The sequence below is a fragment of the Varanus komodoensis genome, unplaced genomic scaffold, assembly GCF_004798865.1.
Source record: "Varanus komodoensis strain SLA01 unplaced genomic scaffold, ASM479886v1 scaffold9, whole genome shotgun sequence".
Lineage (NCBI taxonomy): Eukaryota > Metazoa > Chordata > Lepidosauria > Squamata > Varanidae > Varanus > Varanus komodoensis.
The window spans coordinates 35,116,401-35,140,327 of record NW_025336598.1 but is presented as its reverse complement, the minus strand read 5'-3'; the positions used below and the strand labels follow the sequence as shown (position 1 = coordinate 35,140,327).

The following is a 23,927-nucleotide window of genomic DNA, read 5'->3' as shown; positions in this document are numbered from 1 at the left end:
TCGCTCTGTTTCTATGTTTCTGTTGAACACTCAGCATTCTCTCAGTTGAGACCAAAGCATCATGAAAAAGGAGTTGGGGACCCTGCTAAGTTTCTCAACATTAAGCAGCAGATTAAATGCTTTTTAAAGCAGTCCATACATGCTGCACACTTCTCAGTTCTGTGAAATGAACTGCAAATTAAAATGAGGTACTATGTCCTTTGAACACTCCCTCAAACCCTCCTTGGACATCTTCGTAATCTTTAGCCTTTATATCACATTTTACAGTTTTCAAAGTCCTTCAGTGTATCATTATAAGAACCATGCATGACTTCAGGTTTGAATCATCCCTCTGCCAAGGTGACCACTTTTCTGCCTCAGTAAAATGAGGAATATGAGGTGGGCTCTCAACAAGAAAGGTGAAATGGCTGAAGGTTAATGAACCAGTTTGTATATTTTAAAATAAACACCTTGGCATTCTGGTACCTATCCTATGGGCAATTCTGGCACCATGAGATTCTGCAATAAGAGATAACTATTATGTTCTGTGAAGCTGTCAAGTTCCCTAATAAGGAATATGTCCTTAAAATGGAGGATCATTTGGTAGCTGTGTTGCTACAGGAGAAAAATTGTAGAGAGCTGGTAATTATTCTGGATGCATGCAAGCTGACTATTTTTAAAGGGCATGAATATTAAGAAAGCCAAGCAACACTGATTTCCCCTCCATTTTTCTTCATAAGCACACTGATAGATAAACTAAAGAGAGGATTTCACATCAGCTGTGAATCAGCAATGTCAGATGTCTGACCAAAAACAAGCATTCATACAAACCAGTGAGCCTAATGCCACAATAGCAACAGCAGGAGGTAAAGGAAGCAGCTTTGCCTGCCCTGAACCACAAATACCCACACCTACAAAGCTCAAGAGAGGACATTCGGAATGTGATAAAAGCCAACATTCATATCTCAAATGAATTTTGTGAATGCATAAAAACAGATCTCCATTTTTGAAGAACGGGGAGAAACCAGTGTCAATTTTCAGGTTTTCTCAAATTTATCTGCAATTGTCAGCATGCACGTGGTAATGGTCATATCACTTTGGACATGCATTGGAACAAATATACTTCTGGCTGCAAAGATATTTTCTAAGCCAAAGAATTAAAATTTTAGGCACCAAGATAACCAGGCACTCAGGATTTTTTTCCCTAGCTGTGGCACACAGGGAATACACAAAGATGCAGGCAACATATATAATTCAGATAGGCAATGAATTGTTTACTTTTAAAGTCAAACTGTAGTTTAGCATCTTAACATAGAGTCTTCCCTTCAAGTTGTTCAGTCTCTGAAAATTCCCCACAGGTTATTGTTTCCCACCTTGATGGAAAGCTGAATTTTTAAGGGAATTTTTTAAAGGGCTTTTTAAGGGTATTTTAAAATTATGCAATACTGTGCCAGTGGGCATGATGTAGCACTCCATGGAATCAAAAAGTATCCCCCCTAATTAATTTGGGGGAGCTGGGATTGGATCAAATTACCAGTTTTCAATCAGTTTATGCTGTATTTCCATAGCAATACATTAAATAACCTCACTTCAAATAGTCTCTGTGAGTGAAAAAAGTGCTATTCTTAAATATAACTTTAGAACTGAAAACACTTGAATTTAGTTTGGGAAGATGATGCTAAATGGTCTGAAGTAACCTTAAACAACTGTTTTAATGAGAAGTCTATTATCCTTAATTTAAGCATGAAAAGGGCATATAACATAAAAGAGTAAACAGCACTGCTACTGATCCTGAAGTCACATTCATTTAATACTAAGCATCTATTAAAGTCACAAACCACTGCTATTAGGAAACTGAACCATGTAGTACAGCCATTATTATAGCAACTGACAAGCCACTGTGTAAAGCAACACATCTCCCCACAACTTTTGTTTGTTTGTTGTTTGCTCATTTGCTGTTACACACTGTCACAGTCATTGAGAGCTTCCTGTTTCAAATGGTGAAAGTTGTCTCAGCTAGCAGATGCTTATTAAATATAGCTTTTGTCCGCTTTGAATACTGCTGCCTTTGGCAAGAGTTTGGAACTTCTAGCTTCCTGACAAGGCAGATCGTCAGGACCACACTACATCCAAGATCCAAGAAATGCACTACTTATATTTATATCCCACCTTTTTCCTTTCAAGGAATTCAAGGCAGCTTACATGATTTTTCTCCTCTACTCAACATTAACCTTACAACAAGCCTGTGCGGTAGATCTGTGACTGGGACTAGAAGCCAGATCTACTGAGTCCAGTCTTGCATTAGCTAACAGTTATCTTCTGGGAGCAATTCAAAGTACAATTTTTGTCTTTTAAAACAGTCTTCCACAACCAAGTTTCCCTGCAATATTTTGACTACCATTCCTTTGAGTGCCAGCTACTATTGCCAGTGGTAAAGGGGATGGGAGTTATAGTCCAAAACATCTGGAGAACCCCAGGTTGGGAAAGACTGCTTTATAGCTAAAGGGACTGTACCCTTGTCCATCTTAGTGAACACTTCTCATCAAATAAGTTCACAGTCAGTTTTAAAGACTCCAGATTCCCATAGCAAATGAAGCATAAGTAGGATCTCCTTCCGTACCTAAAAATAGAAACTTAAACATTTAGTAGAACTGAGATCCATGCATTTATAAATCTTTGCCAAGTCTGTCCCTTAGTTTGCTCCCCCCCCCCCGTTGTTACTTAAATCTTCTCAGATGAAATGTTGTTAAGAAAAACAACAGACCTTAATTTAATGCTCTGTCAAAAAGCTACATTTTCTTTAGGAATTTTTAAACTGGCAGACTTGCTTAGGTTCTTACTAAATATAAATTATGTCAGCTATTAAAATTCATTCAAAGTAAAACTTTTGCCACATCACGAAATGGTAATATTATCATATTTATTTTTACTTCCTCAAAGGCAGACGGAAGCATAATCCCATATTAGTTTGTCACATAAGAAATTTCAAAGAAACAAAGTCCACTAATATTCCTACTAGTTTAGCCAAGCACAGAATTTTTTTTCCATTTTCCATTTCTGCATTGCTCTACTGTCTATTATTATGCAGAAACTTTACTTCTGTTTCTATTGTTAAGTTTAAGGGGTTGTTAATTGGTTTACCCCATTGAAAGAACTGGGAAGCAAATATACAGATATTGTGGCTTTGTTATGGTAATAGAAAATCTAGCATACATACAGAGGAAACAGCTACCAAATGGATAGCTCCAGGCAAGGACTAAAATAAGCTGACCTTGCTCATAAATTACATGTACTTAAGCCTATTGAACCAAGTAACTGTGAAGAGGTCCAGTTAGCAACTGTTACCATCAAAAGCAAACTAAAAGAGTTCAAATACCCTACTCCAATATCAAACCGTATGTCATAGGATTTCTCTATCCACCCACTACTCAGTCCTTAAATAGGGATTGTGAAAATTGAAATATGAACTGAGTCGAGTGTAAGCAGGCACTTGCATCCACGAGATGGGTAACTGCCCTTTGCTCTCAGCTAATCCACTGACTTTCATACTCAATAGAATTTAATGCCAGAAAAGATGGAATCCATATTAACACACTGTAATGAAATGGTTCAAATTGATCTCTCCAGAAAATTTCTGGATGTCTTATTTTGCAAAACAGCATACTTGAAATAAATAGGTCTAGTGACTTAGTTGCGCTTTTTCATCCAAAAGTTTAAAAGAAATAATGAAGAACATCTACACATCAATTCAGAAGAGCAAAGGCTTGGAAAGGAGTATTTGAAAGCAGGAACTGCAGTCAGCCATGTCTGCCAAGCTATCTTGAATCAAGCAATTCAGCTGGGGTTTTGTCTTCTTTTACAAAACCACTATACAAGCCATTTCTGCTGACCATTTTAGAGTTAGCCAGCAACAAACAGTAAGCTTGTCCTTGGCAAAAGCTTAGCTCAGAAAAAAGATTGCGAGAAGGAAGACTCTCATTTCTGGCTACAATGCCATGCACATTTGGGAATCAACTCCACTTATGAGAAAGCATGCATATAACTGAGTTTGGTAAATCAGTGTTCATAAATCTTACACTAGTGTTGATGTGGCATTTGTGAACATCTCACAAGTTGGTATGGTTTGTATGACTGTAAGATGTTCATGTTTCAAAGCTAAGCTAGCAGCATTCATCAAAGATGGAGAGCCAATTTATGAACACACCAACAGTATTTTCGCAGTAGTGGAGATTGGAGATTGCTTGACCTTTACTTTCATATCAGCAGATGAATCAGTCATAAACTCAAAAACATTTGAGAAGTTTACCATACTTAATCCCATACTCTAAGACTTAGCTTCCAGCTAACAAGAGCCATGCTAGATCAGACCACTGTTTGCACAGTGGCCAACCAGGTAGCCCAGCAGGAAGACCACATGCGGGACAGGAAACAAACAGCACCTCAGCTAGTTTTGGAAGAAACAATAACTCTATAATAAGATGCCTGAAGCCAATATTAATGTTCTTTGCCATGAAGCTGAATTTTACTATATTCACCATTTCCACAGCTGCAAGATTCCACTACTAGACTTCAGCTTAGCCAGCTTGTCAACTACTATCCCTAGTCCAGAAGAAAATACACTGCTTGCAGTATTTACTGCTGCCAGGCCATCCTGTAATACTGCCATGACCCACATCTGGTTTTTGCCAAACCCTCTAAGCCAACCTAGTGGCCTTCAGAGGCATTTGGACCACAGCTCCCCGAATTGCCATCCAGCAGGGCTGTTGACTGGGAATTCTGGGTGTTGCTGTTCAAACATGTCTGGAAGACACAAGGTTGGGGAAGGCTTCTAAGCCATAAAAATTCTAAATTTCCCCTTAAAAAATAATAAAAGCTCATGTATAAACTGGCTTTTAGTGACTGCATCAAATAATAATTCTCCTTGTTCTCAATCCCAGATAAGCCTCATTTTCCAATAACAGTATGGTGATCAACTATCACTCTTATGTGCTAACATTCATCAAATAAAATTATTAAATCAACATCAGTCATTAAGTGCAAAACAAATAAAGTCACTGTAACAGAAATCAGTCATAAAAGTGCAATGCCTCTTGCATGACAAAAGAGTTCCTTGGCTCTGTCTTAGAATTTATTTTTGATAAATGGGAAGCAATGCCAAGATGTTTATCTCCAGCAGCAGCAGACTATTATCCAGTGCCAATATTCTATTCTGCTAACATCATCTGTTAAATTCTATTATCTCTTACAAAGTCTCATTCTGGCTTAAGTGCCTTTGGCTAAGATTCTCAGCACACATACGGAAATAAACACCACCTAAACCACTGGGACTAGCTTCTATATGAGTAGCACTGGAAACAGGTTTCCACCTAAGGATGTCCTGTAGATCCAGCACCACCTACTCAGTCATAACTGATGGAGGAAGAGGAAGTCTTCTCTCTGATTCCAGATTCTGCAATCTCTCTGAGAGCGAGCAAGTGAGCGAGTGAGCGAGCGTGGGCTTGTTTACATAATCAGAAGCATCCACCATACCTCTAATAAGTCATGATGTGCTGTAGTGCATTCCAGCCACCATTGTGTATATTCAAAATGTGGCAGGTGGGTGTTACAGCTTATCGTGACATAAATATAAGATGGAGGAAGAGATGTAAGCTGCCTTGAGCCCTTTGTAGGAAAAAGGCAGAATATAAATCGAAAAATAAATAAATAAAAGCCTCAGTAAGTAGGCACTGGAGAACCCATGAGCTGCTGGAGGATTCTGTGGCAGCTTGTTAATCACAGCAAGGACACCCTGTTCAGACCACCTGCCTCAGCTTGGATTATCTCACTGGTACCCATGATGCACCACCATAGTTTTATTTAAGCCACAGGAGGTGCTGGTGATTATGTGAACCAACCTAATAGCAGATTAATGCTGTGAAGAGATTCTGGGTGAAGTTTTGATTTGGTACAGGAAGTGAGGGGGCGCAATAGCCAATTTCTCAGCCTTGGTGAAAAGTACCTGAAGGAAGCATTTCACAGTGCTGACTGTGGGGAGGAACAGCAATAGATTCAGTCCAGCAGATCCCTTCTCGCTATTCCAGATAATTGACTAGGGCTCTCCAACTTACTCATATGCTGTGAGAAACCCATAGTTTGTTCTCTAAAGGTTTCCGACATCTCCAAATAAGCAAAAATCAGCTCTCAGGGTACAACCCTATGAATACCTCCTTGGAATTCTTCTTACTTCTAGGCAAAACGTACACAGGACTACACTTTAAGAAATGTCAAAGGCAGGCAACTAAGTGTCATTCACTAGGTTTCTTCAGTGGAACAGACAAAATCTTCAATTTACCATTTCTAATATAAAGCCTCTTAAACAACGTACATGTCAAAATGGATTTCTATCCAAGATGAACTGTGATTGGATATGATGAGCCCATTGTTCCTTTGCAAATGTATGTACAAAGAATCAACCCCTTACCTGTTAAGGGTTAAGTTTCAAAAGATTCCATGAATAGAAGAAGATTGTTGGAAATGGAATAGACCCACACAAGAAGCTAACTGTCACCCTAAAGGAGACCCAGTTTGGGAATTTTTTAATTAAGTTCCTCTACCTACACCTAAGGCAAACAGGCAGGCAAATTATGTAGAAAACCATAATTTAAATCTAGTCGTACTGACTAGTTTTTTAAATCACGATTTAAATTCATCCTGAAATCTGAATAGGAAACCCATTAAACCTCTTACCACATTATAAGGTTAAACAAAGAGGTAGGGCCACTGCCATATTAGCACAGCTAATTTACCTAACTTACTACTCATATTGTATATTTATATTGATAACACAACACTAGAAAGTAAATATTGCTGTATTTTAGTACCACTACGTGGACACAATTGGCTTGGGACAGTCAATAGGGAAGACAATCCCCCTTCTTTCTATTAGGCACAGTACTTCTACCACAGGAATCCAAGCCAGAACCACAACTCTGAAAATAGCTGAGGAAGCAGGTCTCTAGTGCATTGCAGGCTGATCTGGTAATTCAGGGAGATCTGCACTGTGAAGAGGTGGAGACACTGGTAATGGTGTAATTGCTTATCCCTTCCTGCTGTGGAGGTGTTAAAAGACAGTGTGGTTTGCTTTATTTTTGTTTTTATTTAACCTTTCTAACATGGGATCACTTATCTGCAGACACAGAAAAGCAACCTGTGGAGTAAAAGCAAAATAGAACACTGTACTTCTGTATCAGAGATTGTCAGGTCTACTTGTTGGAGGAAGGCATAATCTAACATAGCATGAAGTACTCAAGTCTCATACAGATGAAAAAAGTTGTTCATTTTTAGGGGTGGAGGATTAAAATTTCCCTTCATAGGATTATGTCTCTGCTATTGCATTCTTAAGAGGATTTAAACACACATGCACAGAACCCACCAACAATGCACGTCTGTCTACAGATTGAAACTCAACTCCTCTCACTCTTTTCCTGGTGTGGTAAATGGAGCTTCCTATCACAGCCAGTTCACACTGCCAGCAGGAGGACAATTAAGGAGTATTCAGAAGCCATTCCAGATTCTGCAATCTACTTTGGTGTTTTGACAAGCAGAATGAATTTATTATGCTTTCCCCAAAACTCAGAGTAAGGCAGAACCAGGGACGTCTGCCCAAGGGTTCCTTATGCTAGGCTGGAAGGTATTAACAGGACATATAAACAATGCACATTGTACATACACAAAAGCTAGCGTGTATAAGAGATTACATACACACAGTATGTTTTCATGCTGGGATAGCTATGAAACTTTTAAAACTAGAATGAGTGGAGGGTGGGGTTAGGGATTGTTTTATATATTTCTCAAATATAAGCCACTTAAATGCAGGATAACAAGAATCTACTTGCATAATACTCACTTTAAGGAAATGTGAGTCATGCCTAAATCAAGAAGGGTAATATTGGTGAAAACTGATTCAAATACTCAGTTTTCTATTCACAGACAGCACGGAATGGGGAAACAAAGATTTACAACCATTTTGCCATTTAGAGTAGTAAATCTAGTGCCTTCGATATTAAAAAGAGAGAGAGAGAGAAAGAGATACATAGTTCCATTACCAAACACACAGATGACATGAATCTAAATTAGCAGAAAATACTACTTGGGCATCTATGCAATACATTGCTTGGAAATGGTTTTATCTAGAAACACAACTGTTTATATATATTTGTGTCATATCCACATACTATACATCATATAATTTATTTTTATGTATATTTACTACTGAAGGCATTCAAAAATGTAACAATTTTTAACACAGATAAAGCTTATAGCACTAGAAGATATCAATAGAGGAGACACTGAGATGGCTAAGATGGAAAAGAGAAAATTAAAGGAGAATAATTGGGTATAGGAACACTGACACACTGAGAGCTTAAGAACAAGACTGCCTGGATTCTGCAGTGGTGCCTAATTAGCAAGTTTGCAGCTAGAGGAAAATTAGTGCTCAGCATAGTTTAGCCCAGTTCCAATTCTTAATCCTGATTCTGTAAATAGTACATATTGTGTATGCACAGCTACTTTGCTTTTCACAAAAGACTTTAGCATAATGCAGCATTTGATTGGCATGGCAGTGAAGGGCACAGGGATTCATTTTGTCCCTCTAAGGCAGTGGTGGCGAACCTATGGCATGTGCGCCGCAGTGGGCATGCAGAGCCCTCTGTTGGCACGTGAGTCAAATCGCCCCAGCATCACCCCAGCAACCGAGCGTCGCAGAACAGTGCACACAGGGCATGCGCATGCTTGGAAATGAGCAGCGGCACCAGGAGATGATGTCACAAGCCTCATTAGCCGCGACTCATCCAAGCTTTCGCATGGCCAGTCAGCGTGCTGCCAAGGGGATACTTGGACTGGCTGCGAATTCTTTTTTCCAAACTAAAACCTCAGTATTCAGGTTTTATTGCATTGTTGGCACTTTGCAATAAATAAGTGGGTTTGGGGTTGCAGTTTGGGCACTCGGTCTCTAAAAGGTTCGCCATCACTGCTCTAAGGTTTAGTAACATTACAGCCCGTGCAGTGGCTCAATTTGGGGCCAAGTCAGAAGATATGAAATATATAGTTTTTTTTTTAAGTTATGTGTGCACACACACATACATGTCTGCACACACAGAACCTGATTAGGTTTGGGATTCTGAAATGTAGAAGGTAAATGTATTCCCAATATACCAATGAATATTCTCTCCCCAAGCTGCCATGTGCAGTTTGCAACAGAAGTACAGTGCATAGGAAAGAGGGTGGGTTTGCACACACAAGCAATGACTTTTCGTGTGTGCCTTTTTTGGTCTGTCATGTCATCCAAACTCTATCATGGTATTTTGACATGGTATGTTTCATTTTGAAAAACCATGAACAGAATCAACTAGTCTGCTCTATGGTTTCTTGGTATCACAATTGCTTGTTGTATTGCCTGGATCAGAAAACACAACTCATCCTGGCACTGAGGCCAGATCCATAGAGACAGTGGGCAAATGGCTCACTGTCACTCTTGCCAAGCAGCAATCCAGAGTGCTACTGACAGCTGCCAGTTGATGCAACTGTCAGAGGTGTCTCTGCTCCTCCTACCTCCTGACCTAAGCAGCAATCAGCTAGGAACTGGGAAAAGAGCAGTGCTGCACAGTTGATTCTCCCATACAAGATGGAGGCTGCATACCACAGAACGCCCCTCCATGCTGCCCCTCTTGTGCAAGCAGCTGGGGGGTGGCAATGATGTGGAGGTAGCACTTATTTGCATGCTACAGCACACAGACATCCCCATGAAGCTTTCTTTCTCACTCCAAGTTGCCAGAGAGGCATTCTGAGGCTGGTACCTGCAAAGCAACCAGGCCCCACCCCTGCCGCCCAGCTCCTCCTTGTCCCTGCCACTGGCCCATTTTCACAGACAAAGAGCTTCACTCTGGCGCATGCAGAAGGGGTAGAAGTGGAATCAGTTGAGTGCCGCTGCTCCTTTCTGTAGTGCTGTCTAACCAAGTTCCACGCCACTTGCCTGAGCATGGAACAGGCACCCTGCTCCTGCTCAAGCAGTCCCCCCTGGAGGAGGAGAGGGTGCCGGATCAGCTCCTTGTCCTCTCTGCTGAGCTTGAGGGCATGAATCCAACTGTGCAGCTAAAAGTGCTTGACAGCTGCAAGGAGCTGAACTTGGCTCACAATTGCAGTTTTCAAAGTGAGAAGTTTCATACCTCCCTATATTGCTTCCGAGGATATGCCTGGAGAGCTTAGAAGGAAGAAAATGCTGGATGAGAGGAAACTACCATGATGAGCCTGATCATCTTTCAGGCACATCCATGCAAAGAACCATTCATGGTGGAAACCACACAAGATTGACTGTCATAATATGTGAACCTAAACAGAGTTAAACATCCCTCTTTATTGAGTTCTTTTTGAGTCATAGCTTACTGTTGAATAGTTGGCTGTGGTTACATGTGAACCTACATTATGGTTTAACCATGAACCACTCAGGAAGAGAACCCATGCTGTTTTAAACAGCCCAGAATTTACTTAATTAACAACCTATATTAAACCATAGTTCATCATGGTTCACACAAAAATACCCACACTCTGGGAAGTCATTATATGTCAACAAGGTCACAGTATGGCACAATGTCCTAACTGACAAACTATGTTCAGCATTTGCCAAATTGGAGTTGGAAAACTATTTCAAAGTGGTTTCAAATTTGGTTTTGTTGAAAAGTGCTAAGCAAAGTTTTGAACATCATGACAAACTGTAGTTAGTGCTTACAATGGAAGTCTAGCTCATGTGAGTATGTGCTTATGTCCAGTCTTTCATACTATGTAGGTAGGGATTTAATTATGTATGGTTTTTCTCTCTAGTGCTATTGAGTGGGTAGGAACTAATAAGGAAAAGGACACAAACTAAGGAACAATCAATCATAATACTATGCCATGCTCAGCAAAAGGCAATCTGAGGCAGAAGCCACAAGGAAGAAGCCCTACTAGGAACCTTTGTTGCATGGATCTTACTCCTAAATAAGTATTATAGAAGGATCGTGGCTATAAGGATGGACATTACCAGACAATATAACACTATATTAAGCATGGTTCAGAACCACCATTTTAGTTCCACTTCTAACTGATAGCAGAAAACCACTGCGTCCAGAGTGGTACAGGGTTAGGGTTAGGTACAACAACTCCTTTCAAAAGTTTTGTGGTGGAAGCAGCTTGGCTAGAAGACACAAAATGCAGAACATACTGTTGCAATCTTTTGTCTCTATGTAGGTACACAAATTTGGTTTACATATGCTTAACCTTCTCAATATTTTATTAATATCTCATTGTACCTTTGAGGCAAACATTAACAGGTAGGTAGGTAAAAATTGCACTCATTTCACATGCTAGCAAAGTTACGCTCAAAATCCTACAAGCTAGGCTCCAGCAGTAGATGGACTGAGATCTACCAGAAGTACAGGCAGGATTCGAAGAGGCGGAGAAACTAGAGATCAGATTGCCAACATACACTGGATCATGGAGAAAGCTAGGGAGTTCCAGAAAAACATCTACTTCTGCTTCATTGACTATGCTAAAGCCTATGATTGTGTGGATCACAACAAATTGTGGCAAGTTCTTAAAGAGATGGGAGTACCACACCATCTTATTTGTCTCTTGAGAAACCTGAATGCGGGTCAAGAAGCAACTGTGAGAACTGGACACGGAACCACTGACTGGTGCAAAATGGAGAAAGGAGTACGGCAAGGCTGTATACTGTCGCCCTGCCTATTTAACTTATATGCAGAGCATATCATGCAAAAGGCCAGGATAGATGAATCACAAGTTGAAATTAAGATTGCTGGGGAAAATATCAACAACCTCAGATATGCAGCTGATATCACTCTAATGGCAGAAAGTGGAGAGGAACTAAAGAGCCTCTTGATGCGGGTGAAGGAGGAGAGCACAAAAGTTGGCTTGAAACTCAACATTAAGAAAACTAAGATCATGGCATCTGGTCCTATCACTTTCTGGCAAATAGATGGGGAAGAAATAGAGGTAGTGACAGATTTTCCTGGGCTTCAGGATCACCACCGACAGTGACTGCAGCCAAGAAAGTAAAGGACGCTTGCTCCTGGGCAGGAAAGCTATGGCAAATATAGACAGCATACTAAAACGCAAAGACATCACCCTGTTGAAAAAAGTTTGTATAGTCAAGGCTATGGTTTTCACAGTTGCAATGTATGGCTGTGAAAGTTGGACCACAAGGAAGGCCGAGTGTTGAAGAATTGAAGCCTTTCAATTGTGCTGCTGGAGAAGACTCCTGCGAGTCCCTTGGACTGCAAGGAGATCAAACCAGTCAGTCTTAGAGGTAATCAACCCTGACTGCTCTTTAGAAGGCCAGATCCTGAAGATGAAACTCAAATACTCTGGCCACCTAATGAGAAGGAAGGACTCACTGGAGAAGACTCTAATGCTGGGAACAATTGATGGCAAAAGAAGAAGGGGGCGGCAGAGGATGAGGTGGCTGGATGGAGTCACTGAAGCAGTCAGTGTGAGCTTAGGTGGACCCTGGGGGATGGTAGAGGACAGGCGAGCCTGGAGGAATTTTGTCCATGAGGCTGTGATGGGTTGGACACGACTTCATGACTAACATACATACCTAGGTAGTAAAGGATGTACATGAATTGCTATCAGAAAGGTTTGCTATGGAGTGTGATTGTTAATGGTTATCTCCTGGTGCTGAGAACTTTTGATTGAAAATGCCAACAGTATTAAAGAATTACTTTTCTTAAAGTCGAGGTGATAATTAAACATTTGACTGTATAAATACACCCCACCTTTGCGTGCAGCTAGAACCCTCATTATGAAATTGTTGATATATTAAGTAAAATATGTTCATCATTAATATCAACCCTTTCAATATCAGAGGACTGGAAGGTGGCCAACTTTAAAAAAAAAAAGGAAATTATAGATCTACCAGTCCAATTTCTGTTCCATTTAAGTTGATGAAAGTCAAATTGTAGACTAAAATACACCAACTGGGAGCACACAAAGGTTTGTTGCAAAGCTTAGCCTTCTATTTTCCCATATATTGATCACTGCAATAGATGGTGGAAGCAACAACTTTAGCAGTATAGTGTGTGGAAAGCAAACCTGGGTGCAGTAGCAGACTGGATGAGGGCCAGTGAACAAACTCAGATGAAGATGCTGTTAGTGAGCAGCCTGTCTAAATGGTGTTCAATCTGTTCTGGAGGGGGCTCCACTACTCCTAAAAGCTTAGGTTTGAAGTTTAGGTGTTCTCCTGGATCCAGCATGATCACTGGAGACACAACTGGACTAAATGCACAGAGCACCTTGCATTGCCTTAGGTGGATATACCCGCTATGGCTTTTCTCTTCTTTTCCTAAGCTTTGTCTAAAAGAAAAAGGAGACAATTATTGTAGAGTCTTGTAGGGGCAGAGGTGAAGACAAACCAGATGGACTTCTCTAAGCCCACTTGCCTAGGACACAAAGTACAAAGGGAGGAACAAAAAAATAAAATAAATAAAATGAAATCAAGCACGGAGGGAACAGATGCCATTGTCAGGGTTCAGCCTTACCCAAACCATGAAGACAAGCAACACACCACCCAAGCTAACTCTTGGACTTGCAATTATCTTAAGGAACAATTGAGCAATCTGGGAACAGTTTTCTCCCTCTCCACCTCACCTCCCATCACCCCCAATATTCCAGGAAAAGAGGAGACTGCATGCCAGTCAAGAGCTTGAGGGCAGCTACCTAAGCATTTGGCTTGCTATACGTCACTTCACTCAGGAGTAGAGCAAAGAGTTAACACGCAGCTGCCCAGATCAGGATCTAGCTGAGAACCAGGAAGGGGTGGAGCCTCAAGCTGCTATAGAAGCCCTCAATTTAATTGTATCATTTTAAAGTGCAAAGCTTTGCAGAACTGGAGAAGTAGAACCTATCAAGTGACCCCACAAAATATATTTTTTTCAAAGAGAAAGCCTACCATACTGCACAAGCAGAAAGCATGGCCCACAATCTCTCGTGATGTGTACCCTTAAACACCTGGCCTCGATGCACCTATACTTCCCCTTAGTATTTCAGTTCTAAACCTGGTCTCTGCAGGTTGGGGGCAACACTGAAGCAGTGTTCAGTTTTAATAAGTTTTCAGAATTAAGAACGTCAAAGCTTTTGGAAAGACAAGCTTAAGATGCAAAGCATAACCTTATTCATGTTTAACCAAAAGTAGAATCGCCAAAATTAACTGCTTAAAAATCATTCTAACAGCCTTACCCATCTGTAAGATATAATGAATATCTTAAATAAAATCAAGCTGTTGCAAAGGCCAGTTGTATGAATGTTTACTCATAAATCCATGACCCACCCCTTTTTTCTGTTATTTATTTCTTGTGATACAGACATTATCCACAGTACCAATCTCTACCACAGGCTTTCTCCTTCTCTGCATCTTCCATATCTACATCTTGCTCCCACCCCTCCCAATTCCATACATAACCCATTGTTACTGATGCACGTAGTTCCCTAGCCCTAAAGGAAGTATACAGGTAAAGCAAAGGGTCAGCTGGCTACAGAAAAGGGCCAGAGACTACGTGGTGTCCTGTTCTTGAATGTTCTACCAATCAGAAGGAAAGGAAAAGTATTTGGGATGAAAGACAAAGGCAAATGTGTGTACATGGAGTTTAAGGTGGAATCAGATGCAAAATGTAAGATATATTTTCTGTTTGTACAATATGCAGGCTATAGTGGGTCCCTTAAATCTTTTTTTACATTTAGATCTTTCCTTTCCTCCAAGGAGTCCAAGATAGCATACTATAATCTTTTTCACCTCTCTTTTTTATATTCACAGCACAAGATCAGTTGACTGAGACCCACTGACTGGGTTTGTTAATCATGCAGGCAGGGTTCAATCTGACAAACAACCCTGGCTTATAAACCATCATGGCTCACTGTATTTTCCAGCTGGGTTGATACAACTCAAATCAAGTGAAATCATGACAGCCCCTTCTTTCATGCATACATGTCCTGGCTTGCACATCACAGTGGCATCTTATGGGTTAATTTATACTGAGTTAAAATAGGTATAAATTAACCTACAATTGGTGGGGATGTATACTTTGTGTGACCTGCTTCCAGTTTGCAGAAACAACCTGATAATGACACATTTCTATGTTCTAAGTACAGCATTTGAACCAGGACACTTTAACTCATAACCTTAAGAACCCACAGTTATCCTGTGATTTGTTCATAGGTTAACTTTAGGTTGTCTAACCCAGCAGTCCCCAGCCTTTTTGGCACCAGAGACCGGTTTCGTGGAAAACAATTTTTCCACAGAGCAGAGTGGGGTGGGGGATGGTTTTGGGATGATTCAAGCACATCCCATTTATTGTGTACTTTATTTTTCTTATTATTACATTGTAATATAATGAAATAATTATGCAACTCACCAGAATGCAGAATCAGTAGAACCCTCCCTCCAACCTAGCCCTTACCTGCTTCCAGTTTCCCTCACTGCTCACATGCACCCTCCCTGGCTTTTCTGCACCATTTGCCACCTGGCTCTGCTGCTGCCACGCCCCCCTTTTCTCGAAGTCCAAGACCCAGAAGGGACCTTATGATAATCTCTATTTGCAGCCATACCCCCGCAGTGATGCTAGCACTGGGGAGTGGCTGCCAATACAGATGAGGCTTCTCTTGCTCACCCACCACTCACCTTCTGATGTGCAGCCCGGTTCCTAACAGGCACAGACCGGTACTGGCCCATGGCCCAGGGGTTGGGGACCTATGGTCTAATCCACAAAGAACCTGAAATATCCAAGTTTGGACATTGCAGAAACAAACTGCAAATGAAGCATTTGTATGTTGTTACCAAAACGTTATTGCATGGAGCACACAACCCCACAAGTCATGGGTTACCTCTTATTTTAGCGCTGGATAAAACCCCAATTTTGCACCAAATGCTACTGTTATGTATAAACGGTCTCATAGAGTCTGACATACACAGCAACATGTCACACAAAAATGAAAGCAAGGAACAAGTCTTTTTCCACAGCTGCATCCTGTCCACTCTGGTGACAGCCATTTCTCCTTTAGGCAAACAGTTTCTATTTGAGAAGCTTAGCATCTGGGTACTTGAATGTTTCCATATGAACTTGCTTGGCTCCTAAAGCTGGCTTTGGACAATTTCTTCCAGAAGTCTTTCCCTTTAAGGCAGGCTCAACCACAGTGCCTTCTCAGTGGTACCCCACCCATTTGTAGAAGTCCTTCCCCAGAGAGGTTGGCCTTGTGCTCAGTACTTGTTTATTTTTCCAGGTTTTCCAATGTATTAATTTTCAATATGTTTTTGTTTTTCTTTTGTACATTTTTGGACACTCTGCTAGAAGGCCTGAAAAAGGTGATATGCAAATCTTCTCAACAAATATATAAAGCTGGTGATTAGCATGTGCTTAATGATAAGTATTTGAATAAAAATTCCCCCCCCAATACCAAAAGCCATATTAACCACATTTATATATATTTTTTTAAAACTCAAGACATCAATAATCACAGAAGCATTACAATGGTGACTAACAACCACCTGAATTTTCTGCACAAAGATGAGAAATGGTAGTATCAAATATTTTCATCTTACATTATGCAGGTGGGGCAGAGACCAATGCAATGCAGAGAGCAGCATTTTATCATAGCATGCCAGCTCAAATTAATCCTTGTTCTTATTCTCAAACTGGAAAAATATTAACAGATTTCAAAACTATCAGTGAGAATTACATGTAAAGAGTTTCCATTTAGATGTGCTCATTATTGATACATCCTTTGTTTTGAATGAATGCCAAAACATTTCAGAAATACTCAAAAAATCAGTGCAGTTTCATTATTTTATCTTTTTCAACTTTTAAACAGTCTTGTTGACACAACTATTGTAGATTCTGGAACAGTAATGAAGAACTGCCCTATGCATCATGACTAGGATATCTGCAAGCAACTGTATGCTCCATTTGTTATCATCCATATATTTTGTATAGAAGTTAGCTTAGTTTAACACCCAAATGAAGATGTTTCTAATCTTGTAACAAGTTTCTATTTGTGCACTACAGCTTCAGTTTAGGGCATGAGTACAACAGTGTATTATGGAAAAGTTGGACTCAATCCAGTAATGGTTACACATTAAAGCTGCAATTAGGCCTTGAAGGTCTTTAGTGAGAAGTTTACAATATACTATCAGTAACACCACTAAATGAAATTATAGTCAACTAACAAAACAGAGAATGGAGTCAGAGGTGGCTCCTATCACATCAATGCCCCTGATCTTAAGCCCCCGCCCCACCCACTGTTTGTTACCACGCTCTGAAAAAATTACATATAATCAGCCTTCCACATTCACAGAGGTTGGGGTGCAAAGCAGAAAAACTACAAGTATCACTGCCCCCCAAAAAACCTTTACTCTATTTCATGGGTTTAATTTTCACGAATTTGATTATTGATGGCAAACTTGTGAATTAAATAGGAATTCTGGGGAGTTTTGCAGCCTACTGCAGAAAATCATGGTTTTTAATTTTTAAGTGATCGACATGTCAAATTTTTAAAAGTTACTTCTAGATTTATCAGTTCCTGATTCTGAAAATACAGAACCAACACACAGATACACTCTAGTCTAAACCAAGAGTGGGTAACTTATGCCCCCCCCCCAATGTTATGCCTTACAACTCTAAACAATCCTAGCCAGGATAGCCAGTGATGAGGGATCATGGGAATTGTGGTCCTCCAGATATTTTGATCTATAAGTTGCCCACTTCTGCTCTAAACCAATAGCATTTTTCTCATTGTATTACTTAAATTACAATATTGCATCAGGCCTTAGGAATGCATGTGCCATAAGTAATCAATCTAACTTCACTTTCTAAATTTTGTTCCTTGAGGGTCATAAGGTATCTAATCTTAACAATCAGGAATGGATTCACCCTCTGTCTGTTCTTGTCATGAGAAGCTTCAAGAAACTGTTTCACAAGCTGCAGTTCTTTTTAATGTAGTCACTTGGAAGGCTTCCTAAAGAAAGTTTTTGTTTTTTTTTTAAGGAAAGTAGGAAAATTACAGAAGAATCCTATACTTCCAACTATGCTGGAAAAGAAATATACTGTTGCTGCATCAGTAGAACAGCTGCTGTATCTTATACATACTCAGTCTTGGGGTGGAAGAAGATACACATGCCTTCCCAGACACCCTGGAAAGCCCATCACTAAGACTGTACTATAATGCCCAAACAGAAGATGGAGCCAATAAACTCACTGTATCCACAGCACACACTTCTACATCAACAAGCACATAACACAAAGGGTGATACTGCAGTGCCCCATCAGCCCCAATGGCACAGTCAGCAATGATCCCACTACCGCCACTTCTAGGCAGCCTTACTCCCCTTATGCCCACCTGAAACAGTATTTTGGAGTGCACGACAAACACACACAAAAGAGCATCCAAATAATGGAAAATTCACATTGCCCCTTGGTCAGGACACCAGTGGAAAGCATGTGCAACACTTCAAAGATAAGGATCCAAGACTCCTCCAGAGAACCAAAATCTCTTCTGCTGTGCACCTGAGGGCCAAAGCAGATAAGGGCAAACACACAGTAAAAGCAATGAGATACAGTGGATTAGTGACAAGCAGGAGTGTCCAGCAAAGGGGAATCGTAAGAACATGTCCTCATCACTTTTTGCATGCCTAGCAAAAATATCCTAAAAAGAACAGATGCTAGGGACAAAACAGAGACAGCTCCTGGGACCTGAATTAACACTGCAAGCTCCATAGAGGAGTTCCAGAGGCATTTAGCTACAGCAACTGACAGGAAACTTACAGATTAGGGGGCATTTGTATTCCCATCACTTCAGGACTCCGTCATAGATGCCAGAACTGAAGAGGTTGCAGGAAGAGTCCTAGCCAGGTAGAGTTGCACATATTTACATGCAGGGGCTCCCAATTTAAACTTCATGAGATAACTTCATGCTAGGAAAGACACTCCTGGACCAACCAACAGCCCAGTTTCTGCTTAGCATCTCTTCTCATTTTCCTCCTGGCAGCTCAGGTAGCCAATGGATGCATAGTCTATTTTGCTGGATAGATCAGCAGCGCTGGGTAGCATCCCAGCAGGACAACAGACCACATCATACACACCAGCAGAAGCACCCATCCCACTTGTGTATCCTGAAAGGATTATCTGATGTAATTGTCTGACACATCTGTCCTGGCAGTAGCATATCTGGTATTCTGCCAACATAGGAGGACTTCTGCCAAATCCCAGCCAGTAAAGTTAAAGTACAGGATTGCATCCTTCTATGCAGTTTCCCTCAACAACATCTTACTCTATTTCATCCAATAGTCATTAGCTCTGATCATAGGCTGCCAGACAATTTTGAAGTTCTTAGACTTCTTATCAAATATTTAGGCAACCAGGTGCCTGGGTTTCTTCCAACCTCAAATGGTTAGTGCATAACAATTATATTACTGCAGGAGAAAGGCACAAATGCCAAGTCAAAACCCTGCACTATAAACACATGTTGTAATTTCCAGCATTCCACAGATGAGAAGCAGGTTATTTTTGTATGTTTGTAACACTGCCCCCCCTCCAGTAGTCTTTCACTAGTACCCTTCTCTACTATTACACACTGCTGAAGGCGCTTCTCTGTCTGCTCTATTCCCCATTATAAAGCTTGTAAAATTTAATGTTAAATCTAAGTATGGGTATGGTTATACTTAATGTTGAATAACTGCAACTCAAATGCATTCACCAACATCTAGTACAAGTATCTTGATAGACAATCAAGGAAGGTTGAGTAGAAACAGTACATGGAATTTTTTGTTTTAACAATCAAGAAGGAATTAACATAGGCACACAGTCTGGATTTGGCCATCTGATTTTAAAACACACAAGGTTGTATTACAGAATAACAAAATTGCCATATAACATATGAGCATATTGAATAGCTCAAAATGAAATACATTGTGTAATAAGTGTTCATGCATGTAAAGGAACTCCTTTAGAAACATAGATACACTGCCCTCTTTTACAGGTAATGAACAAGCAGAAACTTCAAGAATAACAATTCCACAGCTGCATACTCAGGAACAGTGATTTACCAGGAGTAAATATATTAAAAAAAAAGAGGGGGCTTGTTCTAAAAGCTAAGAACAGTAGGCATGTGTGATGTGGATAGCAAAGATAACACAAGTGTACTCCGTGTTATTTAATCTAAAATAACTACCACCCACTGGCTCTACAGCTACAGTAATTAATACAAATACCAGAAGCACACATTGAAAGGTGTGAGGTGGGAAATCCATTCATTTACCACAGCATAAAGACTCTGATCAAGAATATTAATAAATGGTTAAAGGGGTACCTAAACTAAACACAATGATCCTGAATAAATCCTCTTACAAGTCTGTTTTTTTAAAATACCTGAACTATCGCTAGCAGTTAAAGACCAGAAAATTACAGTTTATTGCATATCTCCTTTTCCCCTTCTCTTCATTTACCAACAATAGGCGCAACGGGGCTGTAAAAAAACGTGTGTATCACAGAAATTATTCCGAAGGTACTGGGGAGGGATATTATGGATGAGGGACACAGGGGGCGGGAAATAAAAAGGGTTAAATGCTGCAATCTCACAAGCACTTTTGGGAGAGCAAACCCGATTTAAAAAAAGCCAGATTTACTTATGAGTAAACATGCACAAGTTCGGGCTGCAAGCTTACTTCTCCCCGAGCTACTCGCTGTTTTTACCGCGATCCTCCCTCCCTCCCTCCCTCTGGCTTCATCTCCTCCTTACCCACGGCAGTGCCCACTCTGATCTCCCTCACAGAAAAGTACAGAGAAGTACAAGCGCAACCCCAGCACAACCACTACACCCCGCCTGGCCTGAAGGAACTGCAGCTTCCTCTCCCTTCCACTCCGCCGGTCTCTTCACAGCATCGGTAACCGTAGCAACCTCAGTTCGCGCCGCCATTGGCTGATTTAATACGAGCCAAGGGCCAATGGAAACGCCTCTTGAGGCACGCTCAGCCATTCGGGGCGAAGCACAGGGCTGGGCGCCTTGTTGACGTCTAAGGAGGAGAAAGGAGGGGGGAGCAAGGGGCGGGAAGAAGCGAGCGGAGAGCCTGCGAGGGAGGAGGTGGAGGAGAATTTTGTGCTGCTCGGCGGTGGCACATTAGCACCATTACCATGGACACTCCGGGGTAGGGCCCTTCTCGGCGGGGCGGCTGCGGCCCCTCCGCGCACACGGAGACCCAGCGCAGGCGGGGCGCCCCCCCTCCGTCTACGCGGTGAGTGAAGCTTTCTCAGCCTCTCTTAGGGAACGGGTAGCACGGCACTAACGCTGCGGAGGGCGAAGGAGAAGGGGAACGCCGAAAGGGGCAGCGTGCCGGAGCTGTTCCTGAGAAGAAGGGAGCAAGGTGGCCTTTTTTGGTGGGGCCTCTCTGAAATCTTCAGCTCTCTTGCGCCCATCCTGCCTACCTCCTCTGCTTTTTCTCCAAAACTCTGGAATACTCCTCTCCTTCGCCTCTTCCCTACCACTACTCCTCGCGTACCTGCTTCCTCTGAGCCTGCTAATCCCAATTCTCGTCCCGTTAAGCAATTTTTTTTTTTACGCCCCGTCCTGTCCAGCCCCCCCCCCCCTTTAAAATGCGTTTTGCTCCATTAATAGTGTCTCCCCGGTAAATGTTTCCTCAGCTTCATTTGACCATCGCCACCCTCTGTACTTACGCTGCCTATCCCTTCCTACCTCGCTTATTCAGCCCCTCGTGTCCTTAACAACCGTGCTGTATAGCTTGTTTCCTTTACTTAACCTCTTCGCGCGCTTCCATCCTTAAATGTACCCTTTAAGTAACCTTTTCCGTTGCTTTTCATCTTTTTTCACCAAATACGTTTGCCTTGCTTGCCTTTCCAACCTAAAGCATTAGTCTTTTAACTATTCTTTCTGCCTTTCCGTGATTTTTCCCATTAGTTTTCCTCTTTTTTGTAACTGGACTCCACCTAAATACTCCTCCTTTTTCATGTAACAACTTCCCTTATGCAAATTTCTCCCTCTGTCAGTTGTCTCCTTTGCCCTTCCTTGCATAGTTTGTCTTCTTGTGCTTAAATATCTACCTTTTAATATAGTTGCTCCACTAAAATTTCCCAGAAAATGTTCTCCCTGCAAATGTGTTTTCCCACTTTTCCTGAAATGTATATACCCCTCAGTCACTCAAAAACCCCCTCTCCCTTAAAAATTGCAGTATTTAAAAATACTAATGTCCCCTGAAAACCACTCTCCCTAGAGATCCATATTCCCTCTTCTTAACCTTCGTGCTTCTCCTCTTTGGAAGCCTTGCCTGATGTCCTTCACCCCATCAACATTTTCTAAAATGAATTACTTCCCTTTTTAGTTTCAGCCTCCTCTAGGAATGAATATCCTCTGATTTCTTTAAAGCTTTCCTATTGTTGAGCCTTCTAACTGATACTGCATTTTTCCTTTCTGCACTCTCGAGCCCCAGGAAAATCATACTCCCTGACTGTCAGTATAAGCCCCTTCAATCCTCTCCCCTGCCTTTGCATGTCTCTTAAACCTTTACAGTTCCATGCCCCTTCCGTCATCTCTGCTTCACCATGTTGTAATTGTCGAAATTTCTTCCTGCTTCTTCAACCTCTTCCTTAAAAAGAGGGAGGAACCCCCTCCCCTGTTTCTTGTTTCCCTGGTGAACTGGCTGCCCCCCTGCCAGCTCTCTAAATCCTTCTCTCTCAACCTGCAGAGTCTCCCCTCACTCGACTTCGCCCCCATCTTGTATTTTCTCCCATTTGCTTGTTAGAGCCACTTGCAACCAGGCTGCTGGAGCGAATCCTCAGAGAGTCTGTAGCATGCTCTCTTTGCCCTGGGTTTCCTCAGTGGCAGACCTACAACTACAGTTCCTCTGCAGTCACCCTGTAGGGAAAAGACAGAGGGAGGGGGCAGCAGCAGCAGTGACTGTTTGGTTTTGGCTGCATGTTCAAGGAGTGCGACAGACGGCAGTGTGTGTGGACGGAAGCTGTTGGCGCTCTGGGCGAATGAGAAGGCAGGTGTGTGTCTGTGTGTGGGAGGGGGACACATTGTTTGTTCCTGGAGCTTTTAGATAGTGCAGGAATGTGAGGAATGCCTTGGAAGCTCGCTGCAACAGATCTTTTTGCCCAGCTTTCTAACAGCCAAAGGTCACTGGACCATCTATCCGGCAGCAAGCCTCTGCGCTGCAGAGAGAGTGTGGGAACAGTATCTGTGCTGTGACATGGCATTACATAGGATTGGGTTAGATTCCAGTTGCATTGCTTTCCTCAAAGACTGGTTTGAAGGCCCCGGTGATGATGACTGGTCTGGCCTATCCCTGTTGAGTAATGCTAAGGTCTGATTACCTCCTTCCTTTCCAGTATTTAGGGGGATTGTGCCAAGTTGTTATTCAGGCATCATCCAGGTTAGAGCTTTAACATTTTGCTAGATATTTTAAAGCTGAGCTATGGAAGCTGATAGCTAAGAAAGCTTTGACAAATATGGCAAAAAGAAGGACTAGGGGAAAACATGTTAAATCCATACGTCATTAAGGAGTGTTGTACAATGTATATTTTATTAAATACTGTACTCAGGAGCATAAGCTGGAGATGTCTTTAAATAGTGCTTTTGTGGAATGTTAGAAAGTGAGCTGCTTATCAATACTGAACTGCATGTACACCCATATAATGCCCATCAGATTAAAGAACAGAGAAGCAGTGTTTTAGCAGAGATGGGGCAGAGAGAACTGTCTGGTACCATTAAACTGCTGGGTGTGTCAAACAACAGAGACATGCAGTAGGACACAACAATTGTCAACAAGTCTTTCCTAAGATTTATGTCTAGTAGTAACATCTATTAGGTCTATTCATCTATTCAATCTGCTAAAGCCTCTTTACTTGATATTTGTGAGGAGG

General features: G+C 41.4%; 2 protein-coding genes across 2 annotated transcripts in view; one reads left to right on the top strand and one right to left on the bottom strand.

The window, feature by feature from the left end:
- CCDC148 (coiled-coil domain containing 148) overlaps nucleotides 1-20,807 on the bottom strand; it is a 199,771-nt gene extending 178,964 nt beyond the window's left edge. Inside the window, exon 1 of the mRNA XM_044418431.1 lies at nucleotides 20,791-20,807. The gene's annotated coding sequence lies outside the window, so the exon portion shown is untranslated. The remainder of the gene's footprint in view (nucleotides 1-20,790) is intronic.
- Nucleotides 20,808-21,106: 299 nt separating this feature from the next.
- Nucleotides 21,107-23,927, top strand: part of PKP4 (plakophilin 4) — a 125,819-nt gene continuing 122,998 nt past the window's right edge. The window contains exon 1 of the mRNA XM_044417629.1: nucleotides 21,107-21,283. The gene's annotated coding sequence lies outside the window, so the exon portion shown is untranslated. The remainder of the gene's footprint in view (nucleotides 21,284-23,927) is intronic.